Below are 23,904 nucleotides of genomic sequence, written 5' to 3' on the forward strand. Positions count from 1 at the left end.
TATTTATCAGGGAGAGAGAGAGAGAGAGCCTGCACAAGTAGGAGTGGCAGGCAGAGGGAGAAGCAGACTCCCTGTTGAGCAGGGACCCCCTCACCCCCTCCCCAACACAGGGCTGGACCCCAGGACCTTGGGATCATGACCCGAGCCAAAGGCAGACGCTTAACCAACTGAGCCCCCCAGGCGCCCCCAGGGTTAGTAATTTGTGTTGGCATTCAGGCGTTTATCATCTTGTCAGACCTCGGGTTCCTGGTTGGGGTTCAGACACGAGGTATCTGTGCTGGGTGGGGGCTTGGAACGGAGCCAAGCAGACATGGCTTGGGAGGACACGTTGCAGACATGGCCCGTGGTGGGGAAGAGCACCTGCCTGCCGCTGCGGGAAAACCGTGGTTCAGGCATGCGTCGTGTCAACCGGTTCTCCCTCAGTCTCCCTTTCAGCTGAGAGACGGGCTCACCAGGCATTTCACAAACACCGCTGGGGGGAAAGAGAGGCGAGGAAGAGATGGGCCAAGTATGGCGATCGGGAGAAACAGCCGCTCTGCCGCATTCCCCAGACACCCGCATTAAGGGCCTGATTAACTTAAAATATTTCCCAGCTTCTGAAGCACTTGATTAAAGTCAATTGGGGGGAAAGAAGATAAGCTCCTACAAGGGCTAATTTGAGGCTTAGAAAACTTGAATATGCCTAAATCTCAAATTGTCGGGTCTGGGGACAGGAGCGGCATTTAACATTCCGGTGGCGGTCCGTGGGGCCCCCGCCCCAGATCCCTGGCCCCACACAACTTCTTCTTTGCTGCCTGGCTGCAGAGACTTTCATTCCCTCCGTCTTCTCTTTTCTTCCCCTTGTGAGGCTTAGATGATTTTCCCTTTTGAAGGCATCGAAATAGATGGCTTTGGATTCAGAGCACAGCCTCTGTTGCCGGCTTCCTCCCCCTCATGCCTGGAAAAATCAAAGCTGGGCTTTAGTGATGCTGTCCCCTGGCATCCTCTTGATGTGTTAATGGGTCACGCTTGCTGCCCTGCCATCCCTGCTGCCAGGGACACTATTATATGGGCAGATCTTTCTCCCTTTCCCCTCAGATCAGGGGGCACGGAGCCAGGCAGGGAGCAATTGGTTTTCCTTTCATGAACCATGCTGAGCCAACTTCTGATCTTTGATGGGGAATTTCCTGCAAAGATGCATACAGAGTGGGGCTTTAATCCTGGCTGCCCTGCTTAGCGCACGAGGGCTGGGGTGGGAGGTGCGTTTTGTTGCCGTTGGATGGTGTATTTGTTTTCTGTGGCTTCCCAGTAGCTGAAAATGACACCCATTTATTAGCTCCTAGTCTGTGGGTCAGAAGTCTGGCACGGTGTGGCTGGCTCTCTCTGCTCAGGGTTTTTACAAGGCTGATTTCAAGGTGATGGCTGGGCTGAGCCACAGTCTGGGAGCTCTGGGGAGAAGTCTGCTGTCTAGTGTATTCAGGGCATGGGCAGAATTCAGTTCCTTGTTGGCCACTACTCGAGGGCGCTCTGGGAGCAACCTAGGGCTGTTGGCACTTCTTCTCACGTGACCAACTTCACCGTCAAATCAGCAAAGGCACATCAAATCCCCCTTGGTGCTTTGAATCCTTCTGACTTCCTCTTCTGTCACCAGCCAGAGAAGACTCTCTGCCTTTAAATGCTCCACTATTTGGGTCAGGCCCACGTGGATAATCTCTGCGTTTTAAGGTCAGTTGACTTGAGACTTTAATTACATCTGCCAAATCCTTCACAGAAAGAAGTATGTAGGTTAGTATTTAAATAACTAGGGGATAGGAATCTGGGGCGCAAGGGGAGATTCTGCCCATGAGGGTGATGTGGTTAGGGCCAGAGGACCCAGGATGGGCTTGAGCTGCCTCCCTCGTTGCTGTAAGGTCCCCAAGGAGGGGGAGGAAGGCTCCCAGGGGAAGCCTGGAAAAGGGGAACGAAGCTACCGGCTTCTTATTCTCAGTGGGACCTCCGTGCTGCCTCCAGGAAGACCTCTGGGGACCAAGTGACATGGCATGTTTGGAGATCATAGGCTGAAGAATGTCTCCTAAGCTTCACAGCAGCCACCATTCCCTCTTTCTTCCATGGCTTCCCACAACCAAGCAGGAGCTTGCGACAGCACACACAGAAAACTGTGGCTCTTTCTCATAAAACTTAGTGTTGAAAGACAGTATTTTATGTTTATTACGTTAAACGAACAATTGGTGCCTTCTAATCCCAAGAGGCATCTTGCAAACAATTCTCGCTCCTGTCTTCCAAGGTCCTTTGGAAAGACATTGGAAGGAACGGAGGGAGCCAAGTGGTAGAACTGGGCCAGGAGCCGTGACCGGCCACCACTGGCTGCGGCACGTGGGGGCAGTTTCCATGAGGGATGGAGTGGAGGTTGCTGTGGAAACCCAAGTGGGTCCTACCTTTCAATTGTAATGAATTCATCAGTGTAAAAGGAAGGAAGGTAGGTGTGGGGGGGGTCACTCCTTCTCTGCAGGATTTTTAGGCAGAGGGCCAGGGTCCCATCTGCCCTGCGCATGGTCTCACTTTGCGGGGACTCCGTGGTTGAGGCCTCAGGGTGCGTTTCTGCTCACTCCCTTCTTGCAACCATGCCCGCAGCACTTTCCCTGGGTGCTATTCAGGGCCTGATGGAGGGACTCCTCCCCTGCCATGTGTGGCCCACAGTCCCAGATCCCATGGCAGTGTGTGAAGCCAACACATAGGGGCTCCTTGCTCTTCAACTGAGGCTTCTTTTTATTCTGGTTTAGAATTAGAGCATTTAAAAAAAAAGAAAGAACAGGGCGCCTGGGTGGCTCAGTTGGTTAAATGTCTACTTTCAGCTCAGGTCATGATCTCGGGGTCCTGGGATGGAGCCCCATGTTGGGCTCCCTGCTCAGCAGGGAGTCTGCTTCTTCCTTTCCCTCTGCCCCTTCCCCTCTTGTGTGCGTGTGCTCTCTCTCAAATAAATAAAATAAAAAAGGAAGAACAACGAGGGAGTTATTAGATTCAGTTTATTGAAGTGCATTATGAAACTCATAATTGAAATAGCTGAATACTGCCACAAGAATCAAGTGGGAGGTTAATGGAATAGTATAGGTAGCCTACATAAACTAGAACTTGGAACAGACCCAGGTTATAGAATGAAAAAAAAAAAAAAGAAAAGCAAATATAATTCAACAAATTTTATTGTAAAAATTGGCTATTTGGAAGGAAAATCCAGTTAGATGGCTCCTCATCTTTTCCCAAGTCCCTGAAACATTAAAAAAATTCAACTCTTCCCTATTCAGTAGACTTTGTACAATTGAAAGGCCAACAAAAAAATAGGTAAACTTACCATACCTTTGGTGGACAGCAGGTCAAAACCTTTACCATAAAAAGAGGTTTTGTACATCAGAGAAAAAAACTAGCAAAGGACATGAACCCACAGGTCATGTCAGAGAAACTGTTTTTAAGAAAGAACCAGGAGAACAGATACATATTTGTAAGTATGTTTGTTTACTGTAGTGCCACTTGGAAGAACAAAACCTTACTTAAACAAATCCCTGAAATGTTTCACAATTGAAGAGTGGTTGAATAAATTGTAGCATATTTATGATTTATGTGATATGCTGTTGGGTACTTACAATTATACTTTAGAGTGTATCTCCTGTTATGAGATCAAATGTGAAGCTTCATTTTTAAACAGCACAAAACAAAGTGTGCTGTGTAATAGTGCCCAGCACTGTGCCTGCTTGTGCCCCCCCATGCAAGAGACTCTTTTTTTTTTTTTTAAAGATTATATTTATTGAGAAAGAGAGAGGGAGAAGTAGTTCCCCCACAAGTGGGGAGCTTGACTAGGGACTGGAGCCCGACTCAGGGCTTGATCCCAGGACTCTGAGATCGTGATCGTGGCCTGAGGCAACAAAGCCAGATGCCTAACTGACTGAGCCATCCACAATAGGCTGTTTAAAGTGCTCTCTCTGTGTGATGCAATTATATGGGATTTTTATTTACTTCTGTATTTTCTTTTCTATTTTATGTTTCTGTTTTCCAAATTTCTCTAATGAGTTTTTTTTTTTTTTTGGCAAGCAAGTTATATAAGTTATTTTAACAAATCAATAGCTCTTAAATTGGTATAGAAAAAGCAGAAAACACGATGGGAACAAGTAGATATAGCTTGTGTTTATTAGTAGAAAATTGCAGTGAAGATGTAACTTCTCTTTAATCTATTTATTAATAAATTAATCTACAAACCTAATGAATCCCAATTAAAACACTAAGAAGATTTCAGTTTCAGAATTTGACAAGAGAAAAAAAACGGGAAAATTCTGTAAGAAAAACAGTAATAAAGGAAGAATGAGACTAGCAGATCATTAAATGTATCATGAAGCTACAGTAATAAAAATGTTTGGTTTCAGGAAGCAAATGAACAGAATGAAGCCCCTCCCCGCAAAAAAATATCTAAGGGAATTTTAGTATATGTTAAAAGAAACACTTCAAATTAAATCTTGGGGAGGGAAGGGAGGATTATTTAATAAATGGAACAACTGACTTGTCATTTTGAAAAAAAGAAAAAAGTTATGAGTCGAGGTTCCTGTTTCTTTGATCAAAATAACTTCTAGATGGATCAGAGGGTGGTCTCTTAGACACTGAAGGGAGATGGTGCCACTCCATGGTTTAGAGCCAGGCAGTGGCCGCCCATCACTGTTGAGCGCCCCCTGCTGTACTGCGGGTGCCTTGCAGGGGGGGCCCCTCTTATGTTCAGGTCAGTTCACCTGCCAGGCCCTGCTCACTCCTCTGGAGGCCTTGATCCCATCTCTATGCTCACGACTCAGAAGCTCCTTCCTGCTCAGAGACGACACCTTGTCTTCCCAGTTGTATGCTTGTCTCTGGCTCCTCCCATGGCTTCCCCCTTTTCATGAGACCCTACACCCCCGGACCTCCATTCGCTCTCACGTCATCCTGCTTCATTTTCTCCTTGACTCTTGCCATCTTCTAATACCATTTCTTCCTCTGTTTGAGTTCTGTGGTGGTTCTGCCTGTCCTCCACTAGGATTGGAGCTTTTGGAGAGCTGCTGTCTTGTCTGTTTGTTTCTTGGCATTACCATGGTTCAGGGAGTATGAGCCCTGATGCCACTGTACCTACAAACAGTGCCCGGAATAGAGAGGGTCCTCAGTCCATAGGAGTCTCGATGAATGACTTTAAACTTGAAAATGAAATGGGAGCTAAGTACCTTTCCAAGCTGCCCAGAAAAATGAAAAGCTGTCAGAGGAGGAATGATGAATCTGATGAGACATGAGTTCATGTATTGAATACATACCTGGGGAGGACCCCCAGTGTTTGAGGCAGCGATGGAGGTGCTGGGCTGCAGTGGTGAAGAAGACAGACAAGGTCCTGCTGTCATGGAGCTTATATTCCTGGTGGGGAGAACAGACAGAAGCCAACAAGGAAGTACCAATCCTTCCTGATAGATGCCACCACAGAGTCAGACAAGCTGAGACAGAGGAGAACAGAGGAAGGCCTGCCTTCAGTCAGGCGGTTCCAGAAGTTGTTCCGAGAGCAGGTGACATTTACGCTGTGGCCCTGAAGGATGGGAATGATTTCCTCTGTTAGCTAGCTGGAGATAGGAGGAAAGAACATTCCAGAAGACAAGAAAGCAAAGGGTAAAGAGCTGATATGGGAAAGAGCTCAGGCGTGCTTGCTGTGACGGGGGAGGCTGGAACTGCAGGCAGCCTCCAGACCACCAAGGGCTTCTTAGGTCCTGGCAAACTGTGGGATGTATTCTAAGGATGATGGAAAACAACAGGAGGGTTTTAAGCCAGGAAGCAACATGATCTCGCTTCAGTTTTTAAAAGATCATGGTTGTGGCAAGAGTAGAAATGGGAGGATCAGTTAGAAGGTTATTTTACACATTAAAAAACAACCACCATAGCAAGAAATGCAACAAAGGAATAAAATGAACAGTGAATCAGAAAGAACAAGTTTGTGCCATCTCACCCAGACGGCTTTTCTGAATTTATAAGAGGGTCATAAAAGTGATGATACAGAATAAGAAAAAGTTTAAAATATGGGCAAGGGCTATAAAGGGGCACTTAATAGGAGAACTCCTGCTTCATCTCCGTCTCCGTCTCTCTCAGGAGCGCATATAACCCCCCCATCTTCTAAAGAAAGCAGCTACACAACAAGTTGCCAATCGACATGTGAAAAGACATCGACCGTTAGTCATTATAAATGAGACATGAATCAAAATAGTAATAAGATTCCATTTTTCACTTTTCAGATTGGCAAATATTAAAATGTGTTCTCTTTTCCTGGGCTTGACTGGAGCGTGGGAGAGAGGGCCACTTGCACATACAGTGGAGGGGAGGAAGGCCTGTGGGGGCTCTCAGTGTGACCTCTGGACGACAGTCAAACCACATCATTCGAGACTTGTCATGCATGTGGCTTCTGACCCAGCAATTTCAGGTCAGAGAGCGTGTGCTGGGGTGGTTCTCCTGGCCATGCTGTGAATGGCACGTATGAGGTGCTCATGGCAGTTCTGTTGTAATAGGAAAAAATCCCCAACAAGACCACAAATGACCGTCAGCAGGGATTTGGTTACATAATTTCTGGTTTATCCATTAACAGACTACTCTCTTCTCCTTTATTTATTTATTTTTAAAACATATTTTATTTATTTATTTGACACACAGAGAAAGTTTACAAGTAGGCAGAGAGAGAGTGGGGGAAGGAGGCTCCCTGCTGAGCAGAGAGCCCAATGCAGGACTATCCCAGGACCCTGAGATCATGACCTGAGCTGAAGGTAGAGGCTTAACCCACTGAGCCACCCAGGCACCCACTTTCTTCTTCTTTAAAAAAGAGTGAGTTGGATCTGCACAGACTGCTGTGTGACCCTGTCCAAGGTGTACTGTTACATGAAGATAAAAAAGCAAGGTGCCAGACAGTGGAGAAGGCACATACACACACTCTTAGACGCAGAGAACATTTTCTGGAAGGTTCTATAAGAAACTCTTATACTAACAGGGGTTGTTTTGGAGGAGACTTTTACTTTTCATTTAATGCTCTTTGTGGTGTTTGAATTCTTAAAATATACTTTATTAAATAGAATAAAAATTTGTTAAATGTTACCAAGTTTAACAAAAATATGTTACAAACTGGAAACAAGCTAGCTATCATCAATCCAGGCACAACCAACAATAATAACCCCAATCATGAATAATAAACATTATTAATAGCCCCACATTTGTAGGATCATGTGCCACTTACTAGCCTAATGTCTTCAGACATGACCTCATTTAAATCTAAGCTGGGTGGTCACAATGAGCCCTGTGTTGTGGGAGCTCAGAGTTTACGTCCAGTTCTCTGATTTCCTGCCCAGGGCTTTTCTCTGCTCTATTCTGCTGATAGACATGGAGGACATCCGACTTGGTGTTCTGTTTCCCAACACATGCCAATATGGGCAAAAGTTATGGACTGCTAATCTATTTCAGCGGACCCTATTGTCTGCAGTGTGACCTTGGGCGAGTCACTTCCACTCTGTGAATAATCTCTAATGCCTCACCAGGCTATATATATCTTTGATTTATGCCAAATGCCTTGCTGAAGTAATTGAATTTTCAGGGTGGTGTATCATAACTCATTCCTAAAAGTTTGAAACACAAGTTCATGGACAACATTTAAAGAATGGGGGTCTTGAGCAACTCTGTAAATCACCTGTTCTACAAAGCACGTTTGTTGTACCCTTGGAATGACTGTTCGGTGGGAGGGGCACGGGCATGAGCCTGGCTCTGCAGTCTCCAGCTCAGGCTGTGCACTCTCACTCGGGAGGTGTCCTGCTTCCTTCCCGCCCTAGGCCACGTGGCCCTCTGGCCTCCACTCCAGCTTAGCACGGCTCTCGTGCATGCCGCTAATACCCCAACTTCTCAGCGCTGTGCTCCTCATCATGTGTCCTCTGATCCTCTGAGCAGATTTTGGAACACTGTGCGTGCTTGACAAATGCCTGTGGAACAGGTGAATGAATCCCCAGCCCTGGCTAACTGGCTGCTTAAGACTTTCTATCTTTGAGTTGTAGACTTTAGAGTTGAACCCTTCTATAATCCTAGGAGCACTAGACTCCGGAATTCAGGGAAATGATAAAGTCTTAGAAATTGAGGCGAGGCAGCATGTGGGTTAAACAGATCAGATGCAGAGACAGATCGGCGGGATTTGAATCCTGTTTAGGTCCTGGTTTGCCTGGTCAGCATGGCAGGTGCTGTCAGGGCCCCAGTCAGGGGCCGAAAGTGTTGGGATGTTGCCTCCCCACTGCCAGTATCTGCATCTCTCTGCCCAGCTCATTTCCCCCACCTGAACGTGGGAAAGCGGTGGTGCGGTGTGGGGAAGGACGGACGTGCCATAGAATGAACGTTTCCCTTCCCCAGTCCAGCGGCCTTCGACCAACAAGTCTCAGCACTCATACTATGCTGAACCAATGACATTGTCATTTCTGCAGGTCAGAAGTGATGGGGGGGCAGGGTCACCACCGTGTAGTTGGTATAACTGCACACCCCCCGAGTCACTTCCCTAGCAGTGTTTCCTGGAATCACCTCCCAAACCAACTCTGTGCACCTCAGATTTGTCTCAGGGTCTGCTTCAGGTCTAATCCACTCAGGGTTTCCCATCTGTAGGATGGCCTCAGTGCCACGGTCAAACGCGAGAAAGCCCATAGAGCGGCGGGCACACAGCAAGTGCAAATTGCGGTCAGCTGTTACTGCTCTCCAGTCCAGTGCCTTCCTCTTAGAGACACGGTGACTGAAGTCCAGAGAGGAGAAAGGGCTTTCTCAGAGCCAGTTCGTGGCTTAGCGTGGGCTTCTCAGTTTTGGCCAAGTCCAGGGAAAGTGATGCCAAAGGCAGACAGAGCAAGTCTGGCTCCTTCCTCACTTTCCTCGAGTGGTTGCATGAGAGGATGTACGGGACTCCCCTTCCTGTGCCCACGCAGGACTGCACCCCGTGGCGCTTGTGCACAAACCTTGACTGTCCGGTGGGGGCATTGCGCCTGTGAGGGCGGGGCTGCCCAAAGCAATGGCCAGAGAGAGGGCGAGGTGCGGAGTGTGGGCCACGATGCTATATTTGCTGCCAAGACTCTGCCCAGGCTGCGCAGCTTTGTCCAGATGTCAGGATTCTTGGGTGGGATCCTTGTCAAAACGTCAGCTCCAAACAGACCCCGGGATGAGACAGGTGAGCGTTTTGGACGGATCTCTGATCCAGCTGAACACTGGAGTCAAGTCTGTAATGGAAACACATCTCATTGTTTAACCGTCTGGGGTTCTGGATCTAGATGTGAGGTTCTCCTGAGGGTGAAACTGGTGTCTTCCCTCTCTACCCTTCCACCCAGCTCTGGTGTGGGGGGTCCAGTTGGGAAAAAAGGCCTGGTGACAGATGATGACCTCCTGAGAAACTCCTCATAAAGCAGTCTGCCTTGGTCTCTTGGACAGCAGCCGGCATCAGTGCCGAGAGACTTGGATTCTGGCCCTGGCTTGGCCACTGAGTTGATGGTAAATCCTTAATACGCATGGATCCAACTTTTTCCTCTCTCAGGTGGGAATTCTAATTCCCTAATTCTAATTGCCCTGAGACAGTCATACAACTGTCTTCCAAGAAAGATGGCTCAGGCCAATAGGAACCAAATTCATCCTGTTAGCCCCTCTCCCACCTCCTCCTCATGTCTAGGCAAAAGCCAGAGCCAGAATTCAAATTCTGGGGGAACTTTACAAGCTTGGATCTGCTCTTGGCCAGTGCTCTTGTCTAAGAGGCAACATTTCCCAAAGTTTGTTCAGAGAGCAATATTTTTCGCGAGCTATTATTAAGAATTTATCACTGAAAGGGTCTTGTGGTGATGCCAGTGACAGAAGAAATGTTAACTCACTTTCAGGTCAATTAAATTAAAACCAATGTCATTTATCCTATTAAAGCCAAGTGCTAGGGTTGTGGATGCACAAGGGAATGATACTGGCCCCAAGGGACTCAGCATCAGTTGGGGAGACAGATGGGCAGGCTCATTATCATCATAAATGTTCTAAGGATAAGAGCAAAGGTGTATACAGGGCTGGGGGCTGCTGTGGAGGAAGGAGTCATGACATGAATGGGAGCCGGAGCAGAAGGTCACGTCCATGTCAGTTGTTTTAAGGTTGGATAAATTTGCCTGGTGGCAAGATGACTCACAAGACTCTCCCAGCAAGCACAGTATCATATATAAGGCACAAAGACTGGAAGCAGCATGGGCTGTTTGGGGAATTAGATGACATTTGACAAGTTTAAATGGATAGTTCCTGAGAGCAGAGGTGTATCGCCTGCTATGACTCCACGGCCACATCCTGTCCATATATTATGATGAAAGAGAGAAACTGAGCATGTGGCCCCACTGACCCTTTGGAAACACCATAATCAAATGTAGACAGCTGCTCAGATTGTCTGAGTCACCAAGGAGTCGATGCAATGGAAATGTGGCAGCTGGGAGACAGCCAGGCTGATAGAGGTGACAGGCACAGGAGACGCTGACAGGGTTGGGAATTCTAATACATTCTAATGTTCCCAGGTACTGTCCGTGCTTCTGGTCTTCAGACCTCACTTTGAGTAACAGATCTCTAGGGTCAGGGTTGGCGGGGCGCCTGGGTGGCTCAGTCAGTTAGGCGTCTGCCTTCTGCTCAGGTCATGATCTCAGGGTCCTGGGATCAAGCCCTGTGTGGGGCTACCTGCTTAGGGGGGCAGTCTGCTTCTCCCTCTCGTTCTGCCCCTCCCCCAGCTCACGCTCTCTCTCTCGCCCTCTCAAGAAAATAAATAAAATCTAAAAAAGGTATAGAGTAAGAGTTGGCAAACTACAGCGTGCTACTTATTTTTAAAGTAAAGTTTTATTAGAACAGCCATGTCCATTTGTTTATAGATCATCTATGATGCTTTCACACCAAAAGGGCACAGTTGTAGCTGTGACAGAGACCACCATATGACCTGAAAAAAGCCTTAAAAATTTACTGTCTGGTCCTTTACAGAAAACATTTGCTTATCTCTGCTCTAGAGTAGTGGTTCTTGAATTTAGCTGTAGGCAGCTTTAAACATTCCAAGGCCTGACATGGGCCAAATTGATTAGTCATTTCTGGAAGTAGATTAAGGTATCATTAATTTTTAAGATTTCCAGGTGATTCTAACATTCAGCCAAGATTAAGAAGCACTGCTGGAGGGGTGCCTGTGTGGCTTAGTCCGTGAGGTGTCCAACTCAGCTCAGGTCATGATCTCGGAGTCATGGGATTGAGCCCCATGTCGGGCTCTGTGCTCAGTGTGGAGTCTGTTTGGGATTCTCTTCGCCTGCCCACGGTGCTTCTCCCTCACCCCCACCACTCATGTGTACTCTTTTTTACTAATAAATAAATAAAATCTTTAAAAAGGCACTGCTGGGGAGGCTGCCATGGTTCTGATTCATAATATGCCTGCAGTTTAGGAGCTTGTCACTAGGGGGCACTAGCTAGGATAGGCACAAGAGGCAGAACAATTCGGTATGGCTATTTGGGTGGCTCACTCTGGCTCTAGCCACCAAGATCTCGTAGCATTATTAGAACTTGTGTTAAAACTGAGAAATAACTTCTAGCTGGTCAGCCAATATAAGCCACTTGCCTTATTCAGCTAAGGTAAACTTGTGGACCACAGTCTTCAGAGCTGGGAACAAAACTACAGCTTTAGACCTTTCACAGATGACTCTCTAATGGAAATTGCTTTTTGCTTGGACCTTTATTTTTTCCAGTCTTGGCTGTTCTGATCTGAAATCAAAACCCTGAAATTTCACATGTGGTATATGCTGTGGCTTGAATTAAAACAATTTTAAGTATATCTAGTGTCCCTGTGGCTCTTAACAGCTTGTAAAGGATTTTCACATCTAGTATAGCATCAGGGTCCTTACAAAACCCTGTATATGGAGTTTATTTCCATTTCATAAGTAAAGAAAATTGAGGTTCATGGAGTGGGAGTGACATATTCTAGAACTAGCTAGTGGTGGAGGTGGGACTCTCACCCTAGTCTTCTGTCCAGGACATGAGCAACGGCAGTAGTAACTTCCTCCCAGTTTTAGGAAAAGCTTTTTTGCCGACATCACACAGTTGTCTCTACCGCTCCCCGTTCCTCCATGCTGCCGCTTGGTCCCTCCTGCCTACTTCCTATCTCTTTCCCACTCCTTTCAAATGAATAAAAGATTTTACAGCTTCTTTATAAATACTCTGCAGGTTTCAAGCCAGCCTTTTTGTAGATTCAAACAAAATCCCTAAAGGGGCTTGGTTCCCTCTTCTTTTTCCTTTCTGTTCGATATGTTTGAACCATTTTAAACCTAACACATCAGAACAGTTTTTAAACGCAAGTTCGCAGTAATTGACTCGCCGACGTGAGTCTGAGCATTGCCACTCGGGCTGTCACTTGAGACCACTGCAGGTCACGGCGAAGACAAATCACCTCCAACTCGAATTCAATTTCATTTCCTCTGACCCTCATGCAACTTTTTCACCTGTCAGCCTCACGTTCGTTGGGAACAAAGAGAACCAGGCTCCTTGACTCTGATGTGGGTGGGCTGTAGCATTTGGGAGGTACTGAGAGATGGATGTTGGGCCACTTTGGACTGGCCCTTTGCCCTGGGACATGGCCGTTGATTGGATTCCAGCAACCCAATTGGTTTTCTGTCTTAAAGCCCTTACCCTTCACTTTGGGGGAATGAGGTATCCAAACCACAAAGGCAAAAAGGAAAGGAGAAATCCAAATGCTTGTGGTTGAATTTGTGCTTCACAGTCCCCTCCCTCGTTCTATCAGGGAATCAATTTCTGATGCGCTCCTCTGAACAGGGAAAATGCTTAGCAAAACAATCTGTGATTAAACGTACAATGGGAAATGTCAATTTTAGAATGGACAATAAATACAAGTGAAGAATATTCAGTGTTTTTTCAACGTTTGGAGATTTACTGCACCCAAGTGGTCTGAACAACAAGGAGGATGGAGGTTCTGACGATGTATCCTGAATTCCCGGGGCAGAGCTCCTTCATTCATATTAGTCTTTTTAATAACGGTGGTTCACCAAGTGTACAATGCAACTTAGCTTTTTTTTTTTTTTAAATAAAAAATAGGTTTTTGTCTTTAGAGAGTAATGTAGCCCAAGTCATGAAGAAACAAAACATTTGTTGGAGGTGGGTTGGGGAAGTATTATTACTGCTGAAGCTAAGACCAGTCTATGGTCACATTAGATAGGGGGGCTTGATACCATGCCATGGATGCCATACTTGACCTGGCCTAAGCAAAGAAATAGTATTTATTGGACGGCAAATAAGACAGCTCAAAGACTTAAAGGACGAAATGAGAAAAAATCAGGCTACAAAAAGCCAGGGCAAATCCATGGAGCCCAGGAGTGAGACATAGGCCTTCAGATGCCACAAGGACTATCCCTCTATGTTTCATCTGTGTTTGTAGCCCAGTTCCCTTGTCAGTTCTCTCCATACCTGCAAGGTCACCTGCAGCGTCCAAACCCACATCTCATAGTTCCACTAGGGAGAAGAAAAGGGGACCATCTCTCTCAGGGCTCTTAACTTTCCCTGAGGAAGAGACTCTCACTGGCCAGAGCTGGGTCACATGCCCAAGCGCTGGACCAGCTGCCAGCTAGAGAGAGAGAGGGCTGGGAAGACAGTCGCTGCCACTCAGAACACAGAGCAGAGCTGTAGGCAGGAGAGTGGTTCCCAAAAGAAGTGTGGGTGAAGTCAGTGGCTGAGAGGCAGCGTCTCCCATTTCTCTTTCTGTGTGTATCACTGAGGGAGAAAATGCGGAAAGCTACAGGAACCATTTATCGAAGACATGGATCTGACAGGCCTCTAAATAGATTGTCCTGTGAGTTCAGGCCAGTGAGACAGCTAAGTGTTGGTGTGCTCACTTTATGTAGGAGACCCAAAGGTGTAGAGAGGTTAAATAACTTGCCCAGAGTCATGGCACTGATAAGAGGAAGAGCTAGAGTCATGTGCATGCTGGGTGTGGCCTCAAAGCCAGTGTTCTTAACCATTAGACTACGTTGCCTCTGTATCAAGCTCTACTCTGCAGTCGTTCCGAAATTCATCTGCCGAAGAAATTCCCTTGGTTAAACAGTCATCTCTTGCCTTTGGTTACAGTGTCAAATTCAGATTCCTTATTCTCCTGGCTGACAGCCCTCCTATCATCTCTCTCTGCTCTGGCATCTTGCCTGAGAAGAGCAGCCCTGACGTAATACACCGTGATTGAATCTTTGATTCTAGATCCTTCCTCTCCCCTCTGGTGTGTCCTCTACCCTCCCCCCACCCGGCTGTGGAGAGCCATCAAAATTCAGTATTTGCACCTTCTACGTACCGCCATGCAACAAGTCTGGGGGGAAGTAACCCCAGAACTCTTCAGAGTTTCCCACCCTCTGGTTAGTGTCAAAAGAGGAAAGCTATAATTGGTGCCTAGCATTTAAACTCCAAAAATATCCTTAAAAATCTTTTGCCATTAAGATTTTAAAAATCCAATAGATCTTGAGCAAAACTCCCTTCCATTCTCTTCCCACCATGCCTTGTCCTGCCCTTCCTTTCCCACTAACCACCACATCACATGGGTGTTGAAGCTTCTTATTTATTGTTTTAAAGATTTCATTTATTTATTTTTAGAGAGAGAGTGTGTGCGCAAGCAGGGGTAGGGCCAGAGGGAGAAGGAGAGAGAGAATTTCAGGCAGATTCTCCCTGAACACAGAGCTCAACATGGGGCTCGATCCCACAACCCTGAGTTCATGACCTGAGCTGAAATCAAGAGTCAGACGCTTAACTGACTGAGCCACCCAGGCGTGCCCCATAGGATTTGTTCTTATTTTAAGAGAACTTCTTTTAAGCTCGCGTGGTCTCTCATTCCAGAGGGCAGGGAACCTGTCCATCACAGACCTGCTTTTGTTCAGATGGCCCGAATATATTCCAAGGCTGTCACACAAAGTCCTAGGAGGTGACACGTCTCCCAAGTGGCTTCTTATGGATATATTGCCTTTCATCAATCTCTTTCACAGGTGTGGGACTTGTTTGCTCCCCAAAGTGAGATTATTGGCCAGGCTGCTCAGAGGGTCTGGGTCCTGTGTGTGCTTGACGGGCATTAGTTATCCTGGTCGTTACTGGACAGGATGAGCCCCACTCGTGAGCCAACTCAAGGGACAGCTGGGAGAGGGCTGCCTGGGAGGCCTGGAAAAGAGAGGGTATCTGTGGGCCAGGTGAGTCTGAAGGATGGGGCAGAGCGCGTCTGGAAGTAGACATGATGAGCCAGCTGTCGAGAGCTCCCTGAGGTAGCCTGTCCGATGGTCTCAGAAAGAGCACTGGACTGGGAGTCAGCAGGCCTAAGGGACGTTTTGGGCTCTGTCACCAACTCAGTGTGAGGCTGTCGGCAAATCGTATCCACTTGGTGGCTCGTCTACCTGATAAGGGAGTTGATTGACATTAGTATTTCCCAAATTTAAAATAACTGTCATATGATGGTCACAGAGTGGGAAGGACAGACACATTAGCAGTAATGGCAGCCTGTGCAATGTCTACTTTAATGCTCAGTGGCCATCTGGACCTAGCTAAATTCAGTTCTGGTTCCCCTGGAACACTGGGAGTTTTACAGTTTATTTATAATTTGCCCGCTGCTAAGTTCTAGAAAGAATGCACATTTTAGAGGCCTGCACAAAGGAGATGGTGCATACGTATTTCTCCCAATTAGTGCAAACACCGGAACAGCTCCTTCTTAGTGAGGAATAAGATGTGTGGTTGACAGTGGGATCTTCAGACTCCCGTGGGCCTGGGTTCTCATCACAGCTCCTCGGCTAGCTGCTGAGTCATAGCAGACTGTATTTTCTTCTTTTGGGGGTTTCTATGAGGGCTGAGCTGCAAACACCTGAAGTGCCCCGTATGTGGTGAAGTGTGCAGTGATTGCGAGAAGGGGCTGCGAGGAGCCAGGAATTTGCAGGCTGGACTTCTGGTTGGATCCCGAGCCACTCCCGGAACACTATACTGTGTCAAGAACTGGAGTGAGTAATCCCCTCTCTGCTTCAATCTCTGAGTGTCTGAAGGGCTTGCTCCTGTGACATTTGTCATTACTTGAGGTTGGTGGATTTAGCAGCAGAGAGACAGTTTACTTCTTTTTCACCTGTGATTCATTGGTGGTATGCGCGTGTGTCACCTGGGAAGAGTCCTCCTGTGGGAAACGTATTTTATGGTATCCTAGCCAATTGAGTTCTTCTATTTAAAAAAAAAAAAAAAAAAGCTAAAAACAAAAAACAGGACTCTTAGGGGCACCTGGGTGGCTCAGTTGGTTGAGCATCTGATCTTGATTTCTTCGGCTCTGGTCACGATCTCAGGGTCGTGAGATCAAGCCTCATGTCGGGCTCTGCACTCCACGTCTGCTTGTCCCTTTCATCTCTTTTCATCAGCAGATGAAAGTGCTCATGTTCTTTCTCAAATAAAGTAAAATAAAATAAGCCACACAGGCCTATTAGCCATTATAGTGGGTAAGACTTTTGTGGAGTCACTTACCGACCCCAGGTTTCCATGTCCACATTTATCACATGATACATCAACGGCACCTCTGGAGCCTGAGTCTTTGCCTCTGGATCTGCTTCTTGGGGAATCCAAAGTGGGACCCTTCGAGAGGAGGACAAGACCTGTTCTGGCTAATTTGGCTATTCCGATGAACAGAGGGAGAGACGGGGGAGCCATGCAAGTGACATTTCATTTTCTTTGGTGAGTGACGAATGTCATCAGATGAGGTAACCAGAAAGGGAAACTACTTTTATTTATTTATTTATTTATTTTTTAAAAAGATTTTATTTATTTATTTGACAGAGAGAGATCAAAAGGAGGCAGAGAGGCAGGCAGAGAGAGGAGGAAGTAGGCTCTCTGCTGAGCAGAGAGCCCGATGCGGGACTCGATCCCAGGACCCTGAGATCATGACCTGAGCCGAAGGCAGCGGCTTAACCCACTGAGCCACCCAGCCGCCCGGAAACTACTTTTAGTAATTAATACTATTGGGTTAGAGACTGATGATTTTGGAAATTACTCCTAAGCCCCAGTCATATGAAGAAGGTGGGGAGGACCCTGGGGTTATTTCAGCCATTGTTTGGTGAAATCTGGAGGCTTTGCTCTTCTCAGCGGGATCAGCAGGAATCTGCCTTGTTCATTTCTCAAGGACAAGAGCTGTGTCTTCTGCTTCTTTTTTTATCCCCTTGTTGGAAAGCCATATCTTTTCATGTGTTTGTAATTGTTCTAAAGATTCTGAAGAAAAAGGTGGCCTGATTCTTTTAAGAACAAAGCAGGCCCATCAATGAGGAACATTTTCTCTGGTTGGAAGAGTACACAGGAAAATCAGAAGGTGTGTGAGGAGAGGTCATTTGTCTTCCATTTGTGACTCCGGGAGGGAAAGAAGCAGAGAACTTTCAGGGATGCGGGAAAAGGACTTGACACTTCCCTTGAGGTTCCTGGGAAGTCGGTGCCGAGAAGTGTGCAGGGACCCGGCATTCCATCATGGACTGGGCTCGAGGATTCTTCCACTCAGATGTGCCAGGAAGCTCCGCCGAGCCCTGTTCTTCCTCCCCGGCTGCACTGCCCTCACCCAGGCTTTCCCACCTCCCGCCTTGGTGGCAAACGAGAGCCTTCCTGCCTCCCACCCTCCCACACACACCTCACGCTGACCTCTCATCTCACCCCTCCTCCTCCTCCTCGGCCCCAGGGCCCCACGGCAGCCTTCTCCCCCTGGCTGCTCTGCCGTCGCTCATGCCGTTCCCTGTGCCTGGGATGCCCTGTCTCGCTTTGCCTCCCTGGCTACGCCCAACTTACTCAACAGGGCAGAACTCAAATCCTTCCTGGACACAGCCGGGCATAAATTATAGCTCACGTCGCCCTGCTTCTGCTGGCTCTCCATACCCCTCTCTTCCTCCCTGTTACTCCGCGTTGTGATTTGTTTAATCATCCAGGTCCTTTCTGGGGACGTGGCTCCCTGCAGGTGTCCTTGTGTCAGACTCATTCTGATTCTCCAGAGGAGCCTCCGTGCCTGGACCACGATGGACACCTAGTGTGGGTTTGCGGAGCATAATGAGATGGCCTTGAACTTTACTTTCTCATGTTCACACTTTCCTTCTTTTCACCTAGGCCTTAAATACCTAGAGAGGAGGTGTGATTTATTTCAATTCTTTTTTATAATCATACTGCTTTCTGACCTTCCCAGCCCTCTGCCAGCCCGGGCACGTGATCGTGCGTGGTAAGTGGCCATGTGGCGAGAGGATGGAAGGCCCTTGTTCCTCCGGCTCCCGAGCTCGGCTCACTGTCCTCTGTCTCACATGGATATGCTGTCAGAGAATATTTTTATCATTCTGCATGCTTAGAAGCTTGGGCCCTTGATCCAGGTCATTTCTAAGTCAGAAGTGATATAGTTTCCAGATCCCCATGCTCCGAGAAAATCCCTGGCAGAGCCTCCTGCCTCGGGAAATGTGACATGTGCTTTTGCAGTACATCTCACACACCTGTGGGGTGACGAAAGGTAATTTAACACCTGTCCAGACCTCCCTTGAGGCTCTCCAAGTGGGTTAATGGGATGTCGGGCGCAGAAGAGCCAGAGCCCACTGGCTTTACAAAGTATAAGTGTTCCGGCAACGAGCCCTGCCCCCTGCTCAGTTCCTATTTGCAGGGCAGCCCACGCTGGGCGCACTCCAAACCCAGACTTCTCTGGTAATAATAGCACACCTTCTCTGCAGCTCCCCTTGGGCATGCCATCGTGTAGGGCCGTGCTCAAGGGCATGGTGGTGGGCGCCTGTTGACCGGGACTGTGTGCTGCAAGCCCCGGACTCTGAGGGGCAATGATCAGAGCGGTTTCTCTGATCCAGGCATCTATTCTAAGTAGGTATCCAAGATTTTGTAAAGCTGGGGAAATGATTCATTGAGAAGATCAACCCAAAATATAAAACGAAACGTGTTGGATTTACTGATTTCCTGACTATTATACTTTCCAGTGACGTAATACACATTGTGGTATGATGCTGACTTCGTGTCTTGTCCTCTTTGGGAACTGGTGAGACCCCTAGAGCCCAACAGAGCTTTCAGTCTCTCCGTCCTGGGCATGCGAACCCAGAGATGCAGCACGGCGAAGTGGCACGCAGGTTTGCTTAACTAATGCCAGTTCAGTGAGAGGGAGAAAGAGACAGAGAGACTGAGATAGAGAGAGACAGAGACGGAGAAGCGGAGAGGAGCCATGAGCAGTTTGCCAGGTCTGGTGATGATGTCCGCCTTTCTCAGTGAGCCCATTTCTAGGCACGAGCAAGAGTCGGTAAGGATGCTAATCAGCCATCGGTCTTGGTATCTGTGCGTCTCTTACAGGTCGAGCCCCAGGCAGTGACCCCGCTGTCCGCTGTCCCCAGAGCCGTGCTGCTTACGTGCCGTCCTCTCCGTCACATCCCTCCCACAGCTGAATCTATTGTACGCAGTAGCGTCTCCGACCGAGCAGGGCTATTTGTACCAAATGAGGCAAACTGGAGTTTATGGACAAATTTACAGCATTCTCAGGGGATGATTTTAATAGATTTTTTTTGCCTTATGTGCGGAACTCTGACCCCAATTTCTGGGTCAGCTGCACCTTCGCCAGGATGGTAGCGCTAATGATGAGAACAGCGTGAGCAGTCACGACGGCCATGGGACCATCGTTTCCTCTGCTCAGCCGCAGCCTTTCATGGGACCTTTCATGGGCTCACTTCCTCTTCTCCTCACCACCGTTGTGTACATCAGATACTGTGATATTTTTGCTGCAGTCTTTTACATGAGGTGTATACATTTCAGGGAGTGTATTTTGGTGACTCTTTTCACATGTACGCGTCCACACCACCAGCATCCTGAGCCAGATCCAGGGCTTCACCAGCCCCTCAGTGGGCTCTCCCACACCCCCTCTGGCCCAGCACTGTCACCTGCTGAGGCGCCCATTATTCTGACTTATAAGATTGTAGTGTTTGACCTCCTGTTCTAGGACTTCATGCAAACTAAGTGATACAATGTATACCTTTCTTGCAACATAATGTTTTTGACATTTTCTTTGTTGTGTTTAGCAGTAGTTCCTTTTTTATTGCTGTGAAATACCTGTTGTTTGAACATACTGCAGTGCACTTATGTGCTGTATATATTATGTGTGTATATATACATGCACATATACATGCGTGTGCATGTGCATACCTATGTGTACACATACACACTGTGCATCAGATATTCTTTCCATTTCATAGATGAGAAGATGTGACAAAATGGGGGTCTGGGGCCAGAGGGCAAGTATGAATTCGGCCTGAGCTGTGTCCTGCTCCAGAGGCTCTCAGCAGCAGGTGAACATATGGAGACATATGCATGTTGATGACGGACACCATAAAGGTAACTGTATTGCCAAGTGCTCCTTTCCAGCCAGTTCTCTGCAGGTGGAGTAAACCCTGGAAATTCTGGCACTTTCCAGCCTGGTAGGCTAGGCTATCATAAAACCCAAGTCTCCATGCCTTTATTCAGAGCCTTGATTCCTGAATTTAACAGAAGAGGTATTACTTTGATGTTTGAATCGTGCCTTTGATCAAAAGCTTGCTGGCTCCCTCGTGTCTCTTAGAACAAGACAGTAGTTCTATTGTGCTAGCGTGTGTTGTAACATTTTGGACAGCAGAAATGACATTTACATGAAACAGCCATCCTTGGAATGCATGAGATAAGACAATTTCAACAGCTCCTCAAAGAAGAGTCCCCAGCGTTGACTTTAAATCAAACAGAAGTAATAGCATGTCATCCAGCTTCCCCTTCTCTACCTGGTGTTAATTAAAATCCTGATAACAGAACTCAGTCAACATCCATACGAGAAAGACCAAAGCACAGCTTAAAAATGTTCAGATGAAAGTACAGTTAATCAGAATTAAAACAAAAACACCCCCACGCAGTCTTCGTTCTCATTTGGCTTCAACTGGACGAGATGATTAATAAGCAAAAGTAATTTCTAAGGACCACCCCCCCACCCTCGTTGTACTTTCTGAACTGAACTGTTTGAAATAATTGAACAATTACTTTGTGCAATGTTATCAAAGTTTATTAAATTGCTCCCGTCAGCTTTGTCCAATTACCAAATTCTGAGCTGATTTGCATATTTGCAAAACAGAGTCGTGACAGGGGTTCCCAGGGTAGCACCTGGCTCTTTTTGAGCAGAGAGAAGTTGTAAAGTTGATGTGGTTTGAATCCTTTCCTCTTACAGAGTGGGAGGCCGAGGCTCAGTGAGGAGAATTGACCCGGCCAAGGTGCACACAATTTACAGAAAGGGCAGGGCTGTGCCCCCTGCTTTCTAGAACCCCCATCTGTCTGCAGGGCTTTACATGGGCAAGGCCCCATGTTAGCCCCAGTGAGGCCAGAACCTGCCTCCACATCTCCACATGTCTCAATTAGTTCCAATTTAGTCATAGCATTGAACGTGCTCTTAAAATGCAAATCCATTCTGACAGGATAGGAAATAATACAGGCAGATTATTCCAGGGCAATTTGGAAGCTCAAGGACCTTGGAATTTTGAAGTGACAGGCTGAATGGTCCTAAATGAAACACCATTTTTTTCTTTGGTGGTGGGAAACTGACTTCCAGCACTTTCCACCTCTGTCCTGGTCTCAGAATCCTCTTCCTGGGTCTCATTTGGACCTTGTTTTTTCTCTTAAACTTTTATTATGGGAAATTACCAGCATGTGCGCATGTGAGAGTCCTGTAATATACGCTCCATATGTCCAGCATCCAGGTCCACAATGACCCACACATGGGCTGTCCTATTCTGTCTCTTGCCTCCTCCTTCCTCATTCTCTGAGCCATTTTAAAGCAAGTGTAACATTTTATCCATATGTTCTTCAGCATGGACCTTAATTTTTTTAAGGTCACTATTTTATATGTCAGTAAAATGTGTACTCTCTGAAACTTTTAAATAATGAAACATTACACAGCCATTAAAAGGATGTTTTTGACTTGGGAAAATATTCTTCATAATGCAAGGACATGAAGATACCATCAGGATGTGGAGTATGTTTTTATTCTGAAACACACTCGGAGTCTGAAAGGATGTGGATCAGAATGCAGTTTCTTCTTGTTCTTTTTGCTTATCTTTTCCCCCCTATTTTTTTTTTTTTTTTGTGAACATACATCATTTGTGAAATAAAAAGTAAAGGACCCGAGGGTTGAAAGCCATTCATAGAGAGAGTGAGAGAGATGATCGGGAGGTTGGATTCTACTCTTAGATTATAGCAAGTTGTCTTGCAGGGAAGAAATAGCCTGTCAGGCGTGTGCAGGTCTTCTGCATCGTGATAGCAGGAGAGAAAGTGATTAAACTTTTCTGAGTCAACAAGTGTTTTATGAAGCACCCACTCTGGACCAGGCATTTTCTACTTGCTGTGATTACAGTTACTTGATCAGGAAGAACACAAACACGTCAGACCCTCATGACTCAAAGTGTGGTCTGTGGATCTGTGTCCCCTGGGAGCGTGCTAGAAATTTGGACTCCGAGGTCCCACCTCAGACTTACTGGATCAGAAACTGCTTGAAACATGCGCCTCAGGTGATTCAAAGGCACGGGGCTAGAGCGGGGGACATCCCTGATCGGTGGAAATGTGGCTCCTTTGTTTCTGCTTTCCCAGCCCAACTTAGAGCCTGTTCCGAGAAGAGAAAGGTGGCCATGGTCGGCGTGAAAACTGCACTGGGCCTGGGTTCCTGATGCAGCTTTGTTGATCAAGTAAACAGATGAATGTCTTCACACGCTGTTTCCAATCCTGTTCCACAGCCCTCCTAACTCATCACGGCCAAGGAAGCATCTTCAGATCCCTTGCCCAGGCATCCAAGGCCAGCACAGAGAGCACCTTTGCATTGTTCTCTTTATTCTTTAACACCCAAAGATCCCCTCAACACTGTGCCTTTATCCCCTTCATTAAGAGCTCTGAAAAGATGGGTTCACGTTTTCCCTATTCTTTAAAGCCCAGATGCCATGCCATCTCCTCCAGGAAGCCTTCCGAGAATACATCAGCCAGCAGAATTTCTTCCTTCTTTACATTTTGGCAGAGCTTATTGTCTGTGCCATTCACTGGTCCCCTCTTCTGTGAATAACCTAAACTCCCAAAGCCTCAATTTCCTTACCTGTGAAAGGGAAATCGTAGTTCCTTCTTCAGAGGGAATCTTGAGTGTAAATTGAGAAGTATAGATGAAGTATTTAGGACCATGTCTGCATAGTATATTTCAGGAATTTTTCTGACCTTATAACATCAGAAAAACATTGAGCTTCATGATAAATCTATGAGGCAAATACTGTTATACTTCTTATTTTATAGATGAGGAGACGGAGAGACAGAGAGGTCGGCAGACTTACCCAAGGTCACAGCCCTAAATGAAGGGGAAACCAGAGGTAAGCTCAGGTGGGGCTTGTACCTACAAGCTCTTTTGTGTGTGTGTGTATGTGTGATAAGAATAATTAACATGAGACCTACCCTCTTAATACATTTTTAAGAGTACAATACAGTATTAACTCTAGGTGTAATGTACAGCAGATCTCTAGGAGTTACTCACCTTGCTTAACCAAAATCTTATACCTGTTGAATAGCAACTCTTCACCCCCTCGACCCATTGCTCCCAGAAACCACCATTTTACTCTCTGCTTCTGTGAGTTTGACTCTGTTAGATGCCTCCTATAAGAGGAGCCACGCAATATTTGTCTGTCTGTGACTGGCTTATTTCACTTAGCACAGTGTCCTCAAGGGTCATCTTTATTGTACATAGGGCCAGATTTCCTTTGTTTTCAAGGCTGAGTAATATTCCATTATATGTGTTTGGAAATTGGAACCCTTGAATGCTGTTGGTCTGAGTATCAAACGGTGCAGACACTATGGGAAACAACAGTATGGAGG

General features: G+C 46.8%; 1 long non-coding RNA gene across 1 annotated transcript in view; it reads left to right on the plus strand.

Annotated features, from left to right (window-relative positions):
• The window catches only part of LOC131818453 (uncharacterized), a 61,894-nt gene extending 38,488 nt beyond the window's left edge, over positions 1-23,406 (plus strand). Inside the window, exons 3-4 of the long non-coding RNA XR_009348830.1 lie at positions 20,244-20,382; positions 23,332-23,406. This is a non-coding gene — a long non-coding RNA (uncharacterized LOC131818453). The remainder of the gene's footprint in view (positions 1-20,243; positions 20,383-23,331) is intronic.
• Positions 23,407-23,904: the final 498 nt, after the last annotated feature.

The sequence above is a fragment of the Mustela lutreola genome, chromosome 16 (assembly GCF_030435805.1).
Source record: "Mustela lutreola isolate mMusLut2 chromosome 16, mMusLut2.pri, whole genome shotgun sequence".
NCBI classification, from domain to species: Eukaryota; Metazoa; Chordata; class Mammalia; order Carnivora; family Mustelidae; genus Mustela; species Mustela lutreola.